The 16,034-nt window shown below is 51.5% G+C and overlaps 1 protein-coding gene and 1 long non-coding RNA gene across 2 annotated transcripts in view; both read left to right on the forward strand.

Moving 5' to 3' along the window:
• The window catches only part of EHF (ETS homologous factor), an 80,460-nt gene that overhangs the window by 11,635 nt on the left and 52,791 nt on the right, over positions 1–16,034 (forward strand). The window lies entirely within an intron of this gene.
• Positions 7,271–15,201, forward strand: LOC142014622 (uncharacterized). Its single transcript, XR_012646000.1, has 4 exons — positions 7,271–7,473; positions 10,999–11,182; positions 13,324–13,477; positions 14,534–15,201. It is a non-coding gene; the product is annotated as an uncharacterized LOC142014622 (long non-coding RNA).

Here is a 16,034-nt window from a genome sequence, read left to right on the forward strand (position 1 = left end):
TCTGCTTTTTGTTTAATTTTCTGTGAACAAATCAAGTTGGGTGCGTCTACACTAGGAACTAACTTTGAAATGAACGTCAAAGTTAGGCACTCCATTGAAGTAGCCAGCAGAGAGTCAACACCCATTTTTCTCTAACTTTGAAGTAGGGAGCCCAACTTAAAAGTCCTTACTCCATTCCTGGGAATGGAGTAGTGCCCTACTTAGAAGTTTAACTTCGAAGTAGAATGTATGTAGACAGTCAACTTCAAAGTGAGCAATTTCAAAGTTATTTTTATAGTGTAGACACAGCCATTATATTTCCAACAAAACATTGTTTCTAAATGATGGCTGTAACTTTTTTGAATGTTTGTTCATATTTTTTTCTCCAGCTAAAACTGCATTTTTTTCTAATTTAATATTGGGCAGAGAAACTTCACCCACATCTGTTCTACAGTCCATTCTCTTGGTTAAACAATATTTCATTAGAGATGGGTCTGAATCAAACCCACAAGATCTTCAGGTCATCTTAAACTTGAATCTCACTGTAAATATCATGCATGGTCATTGTCCTTACAATAACCAGAGCCAAAAGTTCTTTAGAACATGGACCTAGACTCCATATTTGCTTGCCAGGTGCCTGGCTCACTTCAAATGATTGTTTATTTATTAAAAAGTTGCATAACTATATAGTCTAATATCATAGGCATCATTTGACACCTGTAGATCTTGGAGCTATGCGGATAAAATTCACAATCTTATGTAGAGCAGAAAAGAATAAAAGCTGTAAACTTTGAATCAAAATACAGCTTTCCAACACCCCAAAGTACAGCTGGGCACCTCACAAACCAATAGGGAAACTAAGTCCTTGTCTTCAGGAGCTCACAACTTAAATGGTTCATATTAGCTACGTCTACACGTGAAGCCTACTTCGAAGTAGCCTATTTCGATGTGGAGACATCGAAATAGGCTATTTCGATGAATAACGTCCGCACGTCCTCCACGGCTGGCAACGTCAATGTTCAACATGGACGTTGTGCAGCACCACATCGAAATAGGCGCTGCGAGGGAACGTCTACATGCCAAAGTAGCACACATCGAAATAGGGGTGCCAGGCACAGCTGCGGACAGGGTCACAGGGCGGACTAGCGCTTCCGGGGCAACAGCTAGCCGCTCCCTGAAAGGGCCCCTCCCAGACACACGCAGCCTGCACAGCACGCGGTCTGAAGAGCCATAGGCACGCAGACCTCGGGCGACGCAGTCATGGACCCCCAGCAGCAGCAGCAGCAGCAGCAGCGGCAGCAGCAGCAGCCAGAGGTCCACCCAGCCCTCCCTGGAGGAGCAGGGCTCGCCCTGATCCATGCCATGCGGGAGGCAGCTGAGCACCTCCTTGCCACACCGGAGGAGGAGTGGCCCCCAGGGGAGCAGGACTTAACCCCCAACCCTGCAGCACCCCGACCCGCCCCCCGCCTCACATGCCGCCGCCTGTGGAGCTACCCCACCAGCACCGACTGGTGGGAGCGGCTGGTGCTTGAGGAGTGGGATGATGACCGCTGGCTCAGGAACTTCAGGATGAGCCGGAAGACATTTATGGAGCTGTGCCAGTGGCTCACCCCCGCACTCAGGCACCAGGACACTGCCACGCGGCGTGCCCTCCCTGTGGAGAAACGGGTCGGCATCGCTGTCTGGAAGCTGGCCACTCCAGACAGCTACCGATCCATGGGACAGCAGTTTGGCGTCAGCAAGGCCACTGTCAGGGCTGTCCTTATGGAGGTAAGAGGACCCACGGTGGGGAAGGGTAGGGGGGCCCTGGCAGGGCAGGGCAGGGCAGGAGAGGGGAGGGCAGGGCAGGGCTGGGCCACGCACACCCTGCTCACCCCTCATTAGTGCTCTCCCATGTGCTTTCCCTGCAGGTCGTGCGTGCCATCAACGCCATGCTCCTCCACAGGCTCGTGAGGCTGGGGGACCCAGATGCCACCATCGCAGGCTTTGCCACGCTGGGCTTCCCCAATTGCTTCAGGGCTCTGGATGGAACTCACATCCCCATCCGCGCCCCGCAACACAGTGGAGGACGGTACATCAACCACTCAGTGGTCCTCCAGGCCTTGGTGGACAGCCGGGGCCGTTTCCAGGACATGTATGTGGGCTGGCCTGGCAGCACCCACGACGCCTGGGTTTTCCGGAACTCGGGCCTGTGCCGCCGGCTGGAGGCGGGGACCTACATCCCCCAGCGGGAGATCCCTGTGGGGGACACCACCATGCCCCTCTGCATCATTGCCGATGCAGCATACCCCCTCTGGCCCTGGCTCATGCACCCATACACGGGCCATCTCTCTGCCAGCCAGGAGCGCTTCAACCAGCGCCTGAACCACGCGCGCCAGGTGGTGGAGCGCTCATTTGGCCGCCTCAAAGGGCGCTGGAGATGTCTCCTGACCCGCCTGGATGCGGGCCCCAACAACATCCCCCAGATTGTGGGTGCCTGCTGCGCCCTGCACAATTTGGTGGAGAGCAAGGGGGAGGCCTTTTTTCAGGGCTGGGCTGTGGAAGCCGGCAGGGGCGACGTGCAGCCACCCGCTGCCCCAGTCGCCAGGTGGACCCTGAAGGGACCCGGGTCCGGGAGGCCCTGCGGGCCCACTTCGAGGAGGCCACGGGGTGAACTCTGCCAGGCCCCCCACTGCACCCCCTCCTTCCTCCACAACACTCCCTGCCCCTACACCCACACCACGGAGCACCCAACAGCACCCCCCCCTCCACACTTCTCCTGGACAAACAAAAGCACGCACTCGTTGGTAAAATGAAACTGGTTTTCTTTTTTTAACTGCTTTTTGAACTAACAACGACAAAACTATGTACAAGACCTACTAACTAAACCATAACATAAGTGAATAATTAAAAAGTTTCCATATATTTACATGTAACAAAAAACAGAAAACCAGGGATTGCAAGGACGGGGAGAACTATTTACATGGGGGGGGGACTGGGCAAACGGGGGGCACAAATACATAAGTCCAACTATATATGCGGGGGGGGGCCATGTCCTGGGCCCCACGCCCCTATAGTCCGGCACTGGGGGTGGGCAGCCGGGAGCCCTGCCTCGGCCGCAGCCCTGGCTGGGGCTGGCTGGGGGCCGGGCGGACCGGAAGATACGTCTGGCGAGTCTCAGCTGGCCCCAGGTGTCCCTCGGCGGTCCGGCCCTTGGTGGCGGGTGGCGGGGCAGCGGTGGACGGCGCGGCAATGAGCGAGCAGCGGGTGGTGCGGCGGGTAGAGCACTCAGGGCGGGCGCAGCGGCGGCCGGTGCGGCATGGGGGGCCAGGTAGTCCACTAGCTGATTGAATGTCTCCATATAGGCTCCCCATGCCTCTTGGTGCCAGGCCAGCGCCCACTCCTGGAGGTGGAGGCGGCGTTGCTCCACCCGCAGAGGCTGCTCCGCGACCTCTGGCTGCCGGTGATGGATGGCCAGCAGCTGGGGGTCCGTCGCTGCCGTGTGGTGTTGCTGGGTCCGCTGTCTTGCCCACCGTGGGGCCGGTTGGTCCTCCGCCGAGGGGCTGGCCTGGAGCGATGGCCTCGGAGGGGATTCCGGGACCACTGAAGCCTCACCGGTGCTCTCCGGTCCTTCCGATGGTGCAGCTGCGGAACACAGGAGGGGGGGAAGAAGAGTGGAGACAGGCGTTAGTGTGGGCCCCGAGCTGTGGCCCTTGTCCCCCCACCCCTGTGCTGCAGGTTCCCCATCCCCATCCCCGGGAGATGCTGCTGTGAAGGGGTTCATGGGTCCCCCTGCACTGCACCCCGTCCGCTGGCGGGAGTGACTCTCACTTCACTCAGCAGGGTCTGACAGGAGAGGTTTCTTAGGCCACAGATGCCCATTTTCTCCCAGGAGTGACAGTACAACAGTCACAGACAGTCCTTCCAACCCATCCTGGGGAGAAGACCCCAAGGGGTGCCCCTCTGGGGTGTAGCTTTCCCTCTCCTCAGGCTGGCTGCCTTCCAGCTCTCCCTTCCCGTAGCCTCTACCTGTGGCCCCCCCCGATTCAAAGCCAGCTCGGCTCCTCCCCCGTCTTTGTTCAGGGCAGGGGTGTCACCTGCCAGTTTTAGCCCCAGGATCATCCTTTGCCCCTGGGACCTATTCAGCTTGCTGCTCATATCTAGCCTGAGTCTCGCATTTGCACTCCCCCCACTCCATCACATGCTGCTGCGGCTGCTGCTGCTGCTGCTGCTGCGGGGTGTCCCACCCCCTCCTCCCAGGGGACCCTAGAGATTCCACTCCCCCCTGCCCCAGGGATGGGGCATGGGACTGTTGTGCTGGGTGGGGGAAGGGGCTGATGCCCTCCTGTGAGGGACATGGCACTGCTGTCCTTGGGGCCATGGCCATCTGGGCATGTGGAGGGCCCTGGCCGCATATCTATTACCCCCGCCCCTCAACCCCGGGAGTGTAGACTGGGGGGGTACATACCTGTAGGTCCACTCCCACGGTCCGGAGTGCGGGCAGGGTGACCCCGGGCGGCCAGACCCTCGGCCAGCCAAGTGAACGCATCAGCGTTCCGCCTCTTGCTCCCCATTACCTGGAGCACCTCCTCCTTGCTCCAGAACCCCAGCAGGTCTCGAAGCTCAGCCTCTGTCCAGGAGGGGCCCCGCTGCCGCTTGCTGCCCTGGCTCCCCTTGGGGGGGGGGGTCCCCTGGGGGTGCTGGGGGGGGCTGCCATGCAGCCATGAGGTCGGTTGGGGGTTCTTGGGGCTGCTCAAGAGCGTGCAGGCTGGCTGCGTGTCTGGGCTGCTGCCTGCATGCTCTCTCAGCTTCCTGCACAGAAAGGGAGGGGACTTTTAAGGGGCCGCTCAACGTGGCCACCATTGAGCTGAGGGGCTGGAGAGAGCGTCTCTCAACCTCCCAGCTGATGGCCGCCATGGAGGACCCTGCAATTTCGATGTTGCGGGACGCGCAACGACTACACGATCCCTACTTCGACGTTGAACATCGAAGTAGGGTGCTATTCCCATCCCCTCATGGGGTTAGCGGCTTCGACGTCTCGCCGCCTAACGTCGATGTTAACATCAAAAAAGTGCCCAACATGTGTAGCCGTGATGGGCGCTATTTCGAAGTTAGTGCCGCTACTTTGAAGTAGCGTGCACGTGTAGACACGGCTCTTATGTATCATGATTTAAATTGTATGTTTCTTATCTCTGAAAACATATAGCTCTTCCTGAAGTCCTTGCTCAGCTTTAGAAAAGGGTGGAAAGGCAAGGCTTGACAGCACTGCCAGTTCTACCATCCTTCTTCCTTTTATAACCCTATGGCTGTGTCTACACGTGCCCCAAACTTCGAAATGGCCATGCAAATGGCCATTTCGAAGTTTACTAATGAAGCGCTGAAATGCATATTCAGCGCTTCATTAGCATGCGGGCGGCAGCGGTGCTTCGAAATTGACGAGCCCTGCAGCCGCGCGGCGCGTCCAGACGGGGCTCCTTTTCGAAAGGACGCCACCTTCTTCGAAGTCCCCTTATTCCCATGAGCTCATGGGAATAAGGGGACTTCGAAGTAGGCGGGGCCCTTTCGAAAAGGATCCCCGTATGGACGCGCCGCGCAGCGGCAAGGCTCGTCAATTTCGAAGCGCCGCTGCCGCCCGCATGCTAATGAAGCGCTGAATATGCATTTCAGCGCTTCATTAGTAAACTTCGAAATGGCCATTTGCATGGCCATTTCGAAGTTTGGGGCACGTGTAGACACAGCCAATGAATGATAAATCCATCAGTGTAAACTACATGGCTAAGCTGATCTAACAGCCACTGCGTTTCTGAAGGTAGGAAAATCTTCAAACCAAGAACTTGTAGAAAAATCCAAGAAATACTCTTGGAAAGAATTCTGATTGTCCATGTCTACATTAGCAACTTCTTTTGAAATAGTTTTCAAAAGGAGGACCCCATTCGAAAGATCCTGTGGAGCACCTACACACAAAGGCTATGTCTACATTAGCCCCTGCCTTTTGAAAGGGGGATGCTAATGAGACACTTTGGGATATGCTAATGAGGTGCTTCCAGGGATATGCAACACCTCATTAGCATAATGGCATCTGCAGTGATTCGAAAGTGCCGCTTTCGAATCGTGTGCTGCTCGTGTAGATGGGGGCCTTTCGAAAGGACCCCGCAGTCTTTGAAAGGCCCTTCTTCCAAAAACCAAATAGGAAGAAGGGGCTTTCAAAGACATGTTACCCTCAGGTAAGTAACTGGAGATTTGGACACCCTGGGCCAGGGGAGGGGCCACCCAGCACATCCGACAGTGGGCCAGCCACACGGCAATGAGCCCCGGTCCAATGCATCCCGGCTGGCCGCGGCCCCAGGGTCATGGAGTGGCCCATGCATGACACTCAGCACTGACTACCGTGGACAGAACCACAACCCACAAGCCCAGGGGTAAGGACGGACCTTATCTGGTGTGTGGCCCACCCGTGCGGGTACCCCCAAGTGCTCAGGGTCCCCAAAGGCCGTCAGGGGGGCTGGCCACAGGGGGTGGAGGGCATGGCCCCTGGGGCCAGATCTTGGGGCTGATGGGTTGCCCCCTCTCCCCTTCTGTTTCCACAGCACCACTGTCTGAGGGCCGGGTGAGCCCTGTCCAGGGCCAGAGGAGCCCCCACCAAGTGCTGAGGGGGCTGGGCCATCACAACCCTGGCCACCTGGTCAGGCCTGTGCCAGGAGGCCATGCTGCTGTCACCACAGGGAGGAGGAGGAGGAGGCCGCCTCACACACTATGGCCATCCGGGAGCAGACCGCTGTGTATCTAGCCTCTATGGGTTGGTGGTGTTGTTTAAGTACAGTTCTTTTTGAAAGTTAACAAGTTTATTTACAAACACCCCTGTGTCCCATGTGATAGGTGGGGGAGGGGGAAGGATGTTTGGTGGGAGCAGTGGTGAGGGGCGTGCATGTGTGGGCAGTGGTGGGGAATGTGTGTGGGGGGGGGTCAGGGTGGAGGGTGCCTGCTGGAGGGTCATTGGGGCACCCTGTCACTGACGGCACGGGGCATGGGCTGGCTGCTCATATGCAGCCACAGCCTCAGTGGCTCACCCCTGCACAAATTGGTCATGCTTGCTCTCCACAATATTGGGGAGAGAGCAGCAAGCATTCACCACTAGCATGATCTGCTTTTGGGTGGAGGCATGCTCTTTCGAAACCTGATCTTTTTGAAAGATGCCTTCCGGAAGATCACCTTTCGAAAGCGAGCTGCAGCCCTTGTGTATCAACATCACTCTAGTATGAGACTTTTTCTTTAGTTGTTCTTTATTTGGTCATTAGGCACAGTTGACTGGAAATAAGGTGTTTCTATGCGATCAGAAATTCGCTCCCTATTGGAAGATAAACTTCAATATTTATCCACATCAACAGATGCTGGGTGGTGTCATCACCAGGGAGATATGACTTTAGATAGTGAATAAATGGTAATGAACCAATTACAAATACCAGGAACGAAGAAAAATGAGGTGTCTAATCAAGAGCGACAATGAAACTGAGACAGGTAAGGCTGAAGCTGATTACGAGGTTTTAAACATCCTGGCAGTGAATGGGATATCATTAGGCTGTGGAATGGTCTCCCGAGAGAAACAATGGAAGTCCCCATCAATAGAGACATTTAAATCTAGACTGTGTGTATCTAGTTCTGACCTATGGGATGAATACACTGATCCTGGTGTAATACATTGGTCAGAGCAAAACTCTGTGGCAAAGCCATAAAAATAATTCAGATCTCCTGATTCTGAGCCTTTGTCTAGGGTGACCATGTTTCTCAAAAGGAAAACAGAGCACACACAGGCCAGAAGGCCGGGGATGTGGCCAGCCAATAGGGGGCAGCACCCACTGGCTGTCCCCACTACGGAGCTTGTGATGGGAACTTTCTGAGTCACTATAGGGGCTTGAGTATCAGAGGGGTAGCCGTGTTAGTCTGGATCTGTAACAGCAACGAAGGGTCCTGTGGCACCTTATAGACTAACAGAAAAGTTTTGAGCATGAGCTTTCGTGAGCACAGACTCACTTCATCAGATGCATCTGATGAAGTGAGTCTGTGCTCACGAAAGCTCATGCTCAAAACTTTTCTGTTAGTCTATAAGGTGCCACAGGACCCTTCGCTGCTGTATAGGGGCTTATCTGCATACTTGGCTCAATCTAATTCTTGACCTTCCCCCCCACCCCTCCCCTCTCTGATTTGCTCACCTTGATTATTTTTTTCTGATTTGTTCTCCTTGCTTACTGTTTTTGGTTCTCTGTGTCTTAAATACTGAGTCTATTCTGGTCTGGCTATGGTCTGAAGAAGTGGGTCTGTCCCACGAAAGCTCACCTAATAAACCATTTTGCTAGTCTTTAAAGTGCTACTTGACTGCTTTTTGTTTCGATCAGCTACTGGGACTGAAGGACAGGGCTGGCATAGCTGTTTGCCATCCGCCTCATGTACCTGCACACCACACCTCACTTTTGTGACAGAAGTGGGCATTTGTCCTGGTTGCTCATGCCAACTGATCAAGTCAGCAAGAACAAATGGGACAAATGCCCATTGCTGCCAAAGAAGTAGAGATGGCTTTAAAAATGGGACCATATGGGGACATATGGGCTGTGTCTACACGTGCCCCAAACTTTGAAATGGCCACGCAAATGGCCATTTCGAAGTTTACTAATGAAGCGCTGAAATGCATATTCAGCGCTTCATTAGCATGCGGGCGGCAGCAGCGGTTCGAAATTGATGCGCCTTGCCGCCGCGCGGCGCGTCCAGACGGGGCTCCTTTTCGAAAGCACGCCACCTTCTTCGAAGTCCCCTTATTCCCGTGAGCTCATGGGAATAAGGGGACTTCGAAGTAGGCGGGGCCCTTTCGAAAAGGAGCCCCGTCTGGACGCGCCGCGCGGCGGCAAGGCGCATCAATTTCGAACCGCTGCTGCCGCCCGCATGCTGATGAAGCGCTGAATATGCATTTCAGCGCTTCATTAGTAAACTTCGAAATGGCCATTTGCGTGGCCATTTTGAAGTTTGGGGCACGTGTAGACGTAGCCATGGTCAAGCTCTGATAAGTGTGTCCTCTTTAGGAAGGGTCTCTGCTCCTTAGGCTAGTAGAAACAGCTATTGTTGCAGTTTGGGTCTCAGGTGTGGGGTTTCTTTGAGACTAATGTAAGATCCTGATTCAGTATTGCAACACTGGCCTCACAGTGGATCATGTATGAGTCTCACTTTTGTGACTGGGGAGTTGCTATTATGGTGCCCACAGTTAGAGGAGATGAAAGGCGTGTTTAGAGCTACGTGAGATGGGTTACTACATCCTGCATATTACTTTATGACTTAATCTGTCCTTTGGACCAGTTAGTGTAGTAAAGGGTGTACTGTTTTAATGTCATTATACAAGCAAATAAGTAGTACGTGGAGTTCCCTGGAATTTTAAAGCAGTTAATCATAAACTTGATATTTGCATATCAGTTTCACTGAACATTGTACCAATACTAAAAATGGGATGAACTCATTCGGTAATATTTGCCTGCAGTAGCTACATACAAGGGGAAAGCTATCTACTGAATGCAGGCAGAGTAATTCACAGTCCCAAGGCAATACCACCAAAATGAGAGAAGGAAAGAGCATGCTGAAAGAGGGTGTGTGTACACCTAATCTTACAGCCTGGATCCATTTAATTTGGATCAAAGATCTGCTCCAGCAGGATTCCTATAGGAACTATTGAACACGAAAGGTCAGACCTTTTAATCTCATTTGTACCAGTGCCATTCTTATGCAGCTCCCCCTTCTTCAGAGCAGTTATTCCTGATTCACACTACAGTAATTATTATCAGAATTTGATCGAAAATATTCCAGTCATCGCCTGTTTCCACATTACTGCGGAAAATTGAATCGCTCAGGATCGAACTTCTGTGATTTTGTTTCATGCATGCACAAAATGATGGTTTCTGGGGTCAACGTCGACCTCAGAACTTCTTGCGAGTGGTAACAATTAAATGTTCCCATTGACCGTCTATGAGGACAGCCCTTTCAGTCAGTCACTGATAAGTTGATTTTAGCTACGCAATTGGTGTAGGTAAATTTGTGTATCAGTGGTTGTCTGCTATGTCTAGTATAGACCTATCTGAGGCCTGCTTGAATGCAGTTCCAAAATTTGTACATAAATCCATTATGAGTGTCGACAGCTCTTTTTTAAGCCTCAGACAGATGTACTCATAATTGATATGGGGCCTGGTATGGTGATCTGCTGAAATTCAGCTTAAAGCTGTCTCTTTTATCTGCCCTTTTCTCATCCTCCTTCCTTTTTTGCCCCATTCCTAATGCTCTATCCTGCTGAACCTTTTGCCCAACTTTCTTGCCCTGTACTTCTCCTCCTTGGTCCCCTGCTTCACTTTGCACCCGGTCCTATCTCCAATGATTCCCCTGCTCCTCTCCCCACACAACTGACGACTTCCGATGTGCTGCCCTCCTATTCTGCACTCTTTTCCCCGCCTTCTTAATATTTTGATGCACACGCAGACACGAGTCTGCCAATGATGTGACAAATTCTCAGACAGGACTCACGCCAGAGGATAAATTCTACCACGTGCTTTGCCACCCAGCCTTTCAGGCTTCCATTCCTTATCTGTCTGCAGCTTGGCTTGGGGCCCATGCTGGTGGAAGTGGTGACACAAATTCCATCAGTGATCTAATCCATGGGTTCATGACATTCAGTGTTCCCTCCAGTGCACATAATGCACCACACACACTTGCTGCTTTGTAACGTGCCCCAAAGGCCCTTTTAAAAAGGCTGAGGCTTTTTGGATTTAGATGCTACACCTGCTCCATGTCCTAATACAAGCCAAGAAATTGCAGCCTGCACCCAATCACCAGAGCATATGGCGAACACCAGTGCTCTTGCTGGCAACATATATGATCATAGGATAGGAAATTCCCATTTCCACGCTTAGCTCTATTGCCCAAGAAAAGTTTTAATTCCTACTTTTGTATGGCTCCTCCATTTGCTCTTAGAATGAATCACTGACATCTTCATAACCTATTATCTTCCCATTTCAGTTTACTACTTAGCCACTGCATGAAAGAAGTCCTGTGTGCCAGTGACAGCCAGAACCAAATTTTCTGGAACCAAACTTTGGAGCTGCTCCCCTATCTTTATCCCCCAAATCCCAACAAAACCTAAACCTTGAAAATTGAGGGGTTTGATTGGATATGAAGATGGAGTTGGATTTGAACTCCACAGGTGGGTACATCTGTGCTTCACTGGGCATTCTAAAAGGCTTGGATTATATGTCTTATATGAGACCCCCCATGTCCCGATAATAAAACCTCCTGTTACACTTTTGAAATCAGAACACTCATGGGTAGGGTGATCATATTTCCCTAGCCTAAATATGGGACACCCTAGGCTGGTGCGGGGATGAAGGGGATGATGTCTTTCTGGTGCCTAAAATAGGGGATTGCCCTGGCTAAACAGGGGGTGGATGTCACCCTACTCAGGTAGCGGCTGCCTTGTGGGGGCTACTGCCCTGTTGAGGGGCGGTGGTCCCTGGTTGCAGGGGTCAGCTGCAGCTCTCAGCTGCCTCATGCCTTGGGGCTCTGGGAACGGGGCTGCGGCCCCTGGTGGTGACCTCCCCATGCCAGTACACCTCCCATCTCCCCTGAGGCATGGGGAGCTGGAAAAGGGGTGACAGCTGCTCTGGTGCTCCTTCTGGCTCCCCAAGGAGTGGGGAGCTGGCAGACAGGCGCAGTCACGCCAGTCTGGCTCCTAGCTACCCACAGCTCAAGGGAGCTCAGAGCCTGAGCTTTGGGGAGCCAGAGGACAGACACACCTTCTGGCTCTAGGCTTCCTCAAGCTGTGGAGAGCTGAGCAACAGCTGTTTCGGTCCAGCTCCTGGCTTCCCCAAGCCACAGGGAGCTGGGAACAGGGTGGCAGCTGCTCTCCTGTGCAAATACGGGGCAATTAGCTCCTTTGTTAAAATAAATCAGGAGGCCTTCCTCGTGCCTGAAATATGGGGCTGTCCCGGCCAAAATGGGATGGATGGTCATCCTACTCCTGGGGCTACTTGAACTTGCGTAAGGGCAGAGCACAGATGTCTTTCTGTAGTGATATCATACTGAGAGAAGGAACACAGGCTTACACCCACATCTGTGCCCTTCTTGGTCCTAGCCGTGAAGCACCCTGAACTGTATATTGAGCTGCAAATACTCAAGTGCTGCTATTTGTGCTGTTTTGTTTATCTTGGTGTCTGCATCTACTCAAAGATAAACAGATTTTTCAAACAGGTGGTGAGGAGTAGTAAAAGGCTTGGCTTGACCCTACCAGAGTCTCAACAGCTGCGTCTACACGTGCACGCTACTTCGAAGTAGCGGCACTAACTTCGAAATAGCGCCCGTCGTGGCTACACGCGTTGGGCGCTATTTCGAAGTTAACTTCGACGTTAGGCGGCGAGACGTCGAAGTCGCTAACCTCATGAGGGGATCGGAATAGCGCCCTACTTCGACGTTCAATGTCGAAGTAGGGACCGTGTAGACGATCCGCGTCCCGCAACGTCGAAATTGTGGGGTCCTCCATGGCAGCCATCAGCTGGTGGGTTGAGAGACGCTGTCTCTCCAGCCCCTGCAGGGCTCTATGGTCACCGTGGGCAGCAGCCCTTAGCCCAGGGCTTCTGGCTGCTGCTGCTGCTGCTGCTGCAGCGGGGGATTCATGCTGCATGCACAGGGTCTGCAACTCGTTGTCGGCTCTGTGGATCTTGTGCTGTTTAGTGCAAGTGTGTCTGGGAGGGGCCCTTTAAGGGAGCGGCTAGCTGTTGAGTCCGCCCTGTGACCCTGTCTGCAGCTGTGCCTGGCACCCTTATTTCGATGAGTGCTACTGTGGCGTGTAGACGTTCCCTCGCAGTGCCTATTTTGATGTGGTGCTGCGCAACGTCGATGTTGAACATCGACGTTGCCAGCCCTGGAGGACGTGTAGACGTTATTCATCGAAATAGCCTATTTCGATGTCGCCACATCGAAATAGGCTACTTCGATGTAGGCTTCACGTGTAGACGTAGCCAACATGTCCTAACAGTCAAATATGAGACAAAACCGCTCTCAGTTCATTGTGCGTCGGTCCCAGGGTTGTTCCTACTATATATTTATAAGTGCTTTGTCTCATCTGGAACATAATGATTCAACTCCTGTGGCTTTCGCCTCTTCCAATGGGAGGCAATTACACAATCTCATCATCTTTTCTTTATATGCCTCTTAATTTCATCCCATTAGTTTCAGTGATAGAAGGTTATTAGTACAATACCACAAACCATACCTCACCTCTGCTGTTTACATCCTTCAGGTATTAACAGATTATGGACTATTTTTGCTTGTCTTACTTCCCATTCACAGACTGAAGGCCAGAAGGAACCCTTATGACCTGACCTCTTCTTTTTAGTTACTCTAGTGGTGTCCACACAAGAGAGGTACAGCACAGGACTTTGTTGTGCTCTGCAATTTACACCCACACGATACAAACTGTGGGACAACGGAAACAAGCCCTAAGGTATATTTGCCTAAAGATACTTACACTGTGTTAGCAACTGTCCCTTCTCCAGCCATTCCTTGCATCTAGAGTGACAACCCTCTTTTCCTTCCCATGGGCGAGCCACAGGGAATCCACTCCTCAGTCCCATTGCCCCTCCATTATAAGTTGCAGCCTGAGGAACAGAAGTGCTCTGATTAGTTCCATGGTTAGCAGCAACCCTTCTGTGCCCAGAGTTCAATGCTAGCGACGGAGATGGTGGGGAAGGGGGAGAGCTGCAAATGTGCACCTATAATGAGAGTCACGGGCCAAGGAAAAATAAAAGGAATCTTGCATCAATGTACACTGGGTCAAAGATGCCAAAGTTTCAAAACAAAACAGTAGAACAACCTCTATTAGAACTAGAAAAGGGGTGGGGTGGGAACAAAGCAGAAATATTCAGAGTGACCTGAGTCTTCCACGGAAAAGATAAAGAACAGCAAAAGAGCTAGCAGGATTAAGGGGAAGCTGAAGGACTTACACAAATATTGCATGAAAAATGCAAACCTCTGAGAGGCAGTAGGCCCATTCTTTATTTGTTTAATACCCACAGCGTACAGGTCAAGTCAAGAGAGAATAAAAACACAGCATATCCCTTTATATAGTTATAGCTCCTATTGTTGCTGACAGTAAAGGAGCTGAACTGAGGGTAGAAATTGTGGGATTTTTTTTTTTAAATCACTAGAAAAGGTAAGGACGATACAGCACTTAGGACACTATTGCCTAGACTACAGTGTGTTCTGGAACCTCCAACATCAAAAATAAAGTCAAAATTATTTTGTTTTGATCCGTGAGAAGAGCAAGAAAAATAATTAATGGGCCTGCAAGGAATGATTGCTGAAGAAAGGTTATAAGAATACTGGCAGAATTCTCTGCTAGGACAAACAGGTGCAGCTACATTAGCTTAAATACAGTTTTGTCCATTTATGCCAAAAGATAACTTTTCCATAAATAAATATGGCTTAGCTAAGTGAGCCAAATCTTTCTTTATTCAAGCAAATAGTTCCATTAATTTACTGAGGTGACTTGTCTCTACAGGTGCAGAGAAAGACTACTAGGATGATGTGAAGAATGGAAACCCTACCTGACGAAAGGAGATTCAAAGAGTATGGCTTGCTTGGCTTAGCCCAAAGAAGGCTGAGGGGAGATAGGGTTGCACTGTATGAATATGTGAGGGATAAACAGCAGGGTCAGAAGATATTTAAGTCAAGCACCAATGTGGATGCAAAAAACATATGGATGCAAATGGGCCATCAACAAGTTTAGGCTTGAAACTAAATGCAAGTTTCTAACTGTCAGAGGAGTGAGGTTCTGAAATAGTCTTCTACTGGGAGCAGCGGGGTTGAAAAACCGTAATGTGCTCTAAGGCTGAGTTTGGTAAGTTTATGAAGAGGATGATATGATGAGACTGCCTAGAATGGCATGGAATTGTCTTGATCTGCACAAGCTAGCAGCAAGTATCTCCAATGGCTGGTGAGGGGAGACTAGATAGGAAGGGCTCTCAGTTACCACAGAATTGTTTCCCAGTCCTGCCTGCTGGATTGTGCTCACATGTTCAGGGTATAACTGATTACCAAGTTTGGATATGGGAAGGACTTTTGTCCTGCTTCATATTGGCTGAGACCCTATGGTTTTTTGCCTTCTTCAATATTGGGGGGCACAGTTCACTTGCAGGTCTCAATTAGTGTCAAATGTGGATTGCCTGCAACTTTAAGTCTTTAAACCAAGATTTGTTGATATTAGTAACTCAGAGCTTAGTGGTCTTTTACAGGAGTGGGTGTAGAGGTTAGACAAAATGATCTGTGTTAATATGGTCCTCTTCAAACAGGACTATGCTAATGCACGCACAGCATTCACACAGGAAAAACGTATGGGTCTCTGCGACAGCCAACTTCTCCAGCAGGGACAGAGAAAGTCTGATAGACCTGACAGTCACTCAAAGTGATGTAATTTTATCATGAGATGAGAGCTATTTACTGGAATTAGAAGGGCAAACACACATCTTCAATGACCCTCTTATGCATACATTTGCACGCATAGGGGCTGTGTCTACACGTGCACGCTACTTCAAAGTAGCGGCACTAACTTCGAAATGGCACCCGTCGCGGCTACACGCGTCGGGCGCTATTTCGAAGTTAACTTCAACGTTAGGCAGCAAGACGTCGAAGTCGCTAACCTCATGAGGGGATCGGAATAGCGCCCTACTTCGACGTTCAACGTCGAAGTAGGGACCGTGTAGACGATCCGCATCCCGCAACGTCGAAATTGTGGGGTCCTCCATGGCAGCCATCAGCTGGGGGGTTGAGAGATGCTGTCTCTCCAGCCCGTCCGGGGCTGTGTGGTCACTGTGTGCAGCAGCCCTTAGCCCAGGGCTTCTGGCTGCTGCTGCTGCTGCTGCAGCGGGGGATTCATGCTGCATGCACAGGGTCTGCAACTCGTTGTCGGCTCTGTGGATCTTGTGCTGTTTAGTGCAAGTGTGTCTGGGAGGGGCCCTTTAAGGGAGCGGCTGGCTGTTGAGTCCGCCCTGTGACCCTGTCTG

This window comes from Carettochelys insculpta, chromosome 6 (assembly GCF_033958435.1).
Source record: "Carettochelys insculpta isolate YL-2023 chromosome 6, ASM3395843v1, whole genome shotgun sequence".
NCBI classification, from domain to species: domain Eukaryota; kingdom Metazoa; phylum Chordata; order Testudines; family Carettochelyidae; genus Carettochelys; species Carettochelys insculpta.